The sequence below is a fragment of the Meleagris gallopavo genome, chromosome 12 (genome assembly GCF_000146605.3).
Source record: "Meleagris gallopavo isolate NT-WF06-2002-E0010 breed Aviagen turkey brand Nicholas breeding stock chromosome 12, Turkey_5.1, whole genome shotgun sequence".
Classification (NCBI taxonomy): Eukaryota; Metazoa; Chordata; class Aves; order Galliformes; family Phasianidae; genus Meleagris; species Meleagris gallopavo.
The window spans coordinates 2,329,010-2,331,886 of record NC_015022.2 but is presented as its reverse complement, the minus strand read 5'-3'; positions in this window follow the sequence as shown (position 1 = coordinate 2,331,886).

Sequence of the window (2,877 nt, the reverse complement as noted above, 5' to 3'; positions counted from 1 at the left end):
TAATGTGGATTAAAACATCTTCTGGGTTTTCTCCAGTCTGTAGGACCAGGGCTAGAATGAGTTACTCAAATTGTTATTACACAAATACTGTAAAGGGAAATGTATGATATCAACACAGAACAAAAGTTCACTTTGGGGTGTTTGTTTTTTTGATAAACTTCTGCAAGTTTTGTACTCAGATTTTCCTGTCACGCCTTAAAATGTATTTGAGTTGATACTCGGCTTCAGTGAATGGGAAGAGCCCCTCCCATGCCACCCTTTCCTTTAGCGTTGTACCTGCTGACAAATTCACTTCCCATGGGTTTCTATAACCTGTAATAACACAGCACCTCCATGTAGGTGTAGGCAGTGCTTGGCTGGAGCCAAAGTTCCACTCGTCGCCTGTGAGTTCTTCTCTCTTTCTGCCTTTTATCTCATGCATAGAACTTGCGAGTGAAAATAAGACACACGACCAGTGTTTGTCTAGGAAAAGCTACAGGCCCCTGCATGGCTGAGACATACAGACAAAAATACAGGTTGCAAATACATACATCAAATGTGGATGTACACAGCAGCAGCAACCTATGTGTACAGGAACAACATTCTCCTTAAAACGCAGCACACAAAGTAAAACACACTACACGTCAGTCTCATGTACAGAGGACATGGTACAAATTATCATCCTTTCTTCCAAAACCATGAAATGAAAGTACCCTTCCTACAATAAGGGTAGTGAGGCACTGACACAGGTTGCCCACGGATGTGGATACCTGAGGTCAGGCTGGAGGGGCTCCGAGCTCCTGATGGAGCTGTAGGTGTCCCTGTTCGGTGCAGGGGAGTTGGGATAGATGGTCTTTAGAGGTTCCCTCCAACTCAAACGATTCTATGATTCTATTCTATGACAAGATAAAATAATACCATATTGCTCACATATCTGAGAGGTGTTACATCCCATAATGGTATCTGCTAAGATATATTTGCATCAAATGACTGTGAACATCCAGACTGACTGCAGGGTACAACTCCTTTTTCCCTGGTAGAAATCTTCACACAGCGCTTTGCCTCAAGGCCCCAAGCAGCCCGGCTGCTGCCTCCCTGCCAAGCCATCATCCAGTGAGTGCAGTGCTGAGGTTTGATGCTTCTCCAGCACCGAGCTGAATGCCAGCAGCTTGCATCCGTGTAAATCTCTAACTGGAGCATCCAAAAGCAAGCCTTATCTCCCTGGACTATTTGTAGCCAAAATGCGGTCAGTTGTTCTAAATTGTTGTGTTTTGTTGTTTTTCTTTTAATAAAAAAGCAGAGGGGCTCCTGTGATCTTTTCATCTGTTTTCCTTATAACATGGCTTGTAAGACTTTGCTTAATTAATTCCTGCTTGAACTGGGGTATGTCTTTTAGACAACATCTGCTCCTGATTACTGTGCTGTGCATGTTCTGATCCCTTCCCTTAAGACCAGCTGTTGATCAAATGCAGTGACCTGTATTTAGAAGCTCTCGGTTCAGGGACTGATCAGCAAGCCTCACACCTCGGGCAAAGGCAGCATTGTACTTGTCTGCATGTGACATTGCTGAGTGATGGTGACACTTCCAGCTGGTGTGGTTCATAAGCCCTGGTGACAGGAGCCCGGTGGTGTGGGCATGAAGTGCTTGCCAGCAGTACATCAAGTGGGGGTCTACAAGAAAACAGGGAACAGACTCTTTAGCAGGGTTTGTTTTGATAGGACTAGGGGAAATGGTTTCAAACTAAAAGAGAGGAGATGTAGATTGGATATAAGGAAAAAGTTTTCTACAATAAGAGTATTGAGGCACAGTTTGCTCAGAGAGGAGTGGGTGCCTCATCCCTGGGGACATCCAAGGTCAGGCTGGAGGGGTTCTGAGCACCTGATGGAGCCATAAGTGTCCCTGTTCAGTGCATGGGAGTTTGACCAGATGGCCTTTCAGACTTCCCTCCACTCAAATCATTCTACAATTCTATGAAGTAGTCAGGCTGTGCCCACACTCAGACTGAGGTTTTCTAACTGCATTGGTTTGACAGATAGTAGGGTTTCCTTCCCTTGTCCCGTTTTACAAGGCAATGCACAGCAATGCATCACAGAATCACCAAGGTTGCAAAAGACCTCCAAAATAATTGAAGAACACAAACTTAAACTCAACAGTTGTTTCTCTCAAGCTTGATTCTTGTGAGTCCTTCTGTATCCATAGCATGCTAAGTCCTAAAGATCCGTGTTTAGATGCGGGCACTGCACTCGCTGTGGCAGTAATGGTAATAATAAATCCCTGCACTTACTGATTTGTGGAATTGCATCTTAAAGGGAGTCACTGCTTCCATTGGAAGGAATCCCTGGAGGGAACGTGATTTCCTCCTTCAGTTTGTTTCAGCCTGTGTTGTGCCATCACAAATTATAAAGGATCAAGGATCCAAGAGTTACAGGACTGAGGGTCCAGTGCCGTGTTCGTTCATTACGCAGTTTGCTGACGGTATCCTTCCTCTCTACACCCTGCATCAGTTCCCAGGCAGGGTAATATTTCTGTGTCAGGCCACAGACACTGAGCTCGTGCTCTCCATTCGTACCACACAGGCAGCCAGTAAACACGGTACGATTTAATCAGTTCAGGATTAGGGCCGAGGCGCTGCGTGCCGCTCCTGCCATGCGCAGCAGAGCCGGTGCCTGGCAGCAGGAAGGGCCGCGCTGGGACCGCACCGGGTCACCTCAGCTCTGCGGAGCTTCCGCCGCGGTCAGGGTCCGCTTGGCGCTGTTTTGCATTGGCTGCACTTCCCCCACCCTCGGCTAACTGAAAGCATGCCTCAGCCTTTGCAGAAGCTATCCTTCTGCTCATCCTTCTGAGCACGTGCTGCCCGCCCTCGGACACGCACACCGGGCTGCCAGCTCGGGAACCGC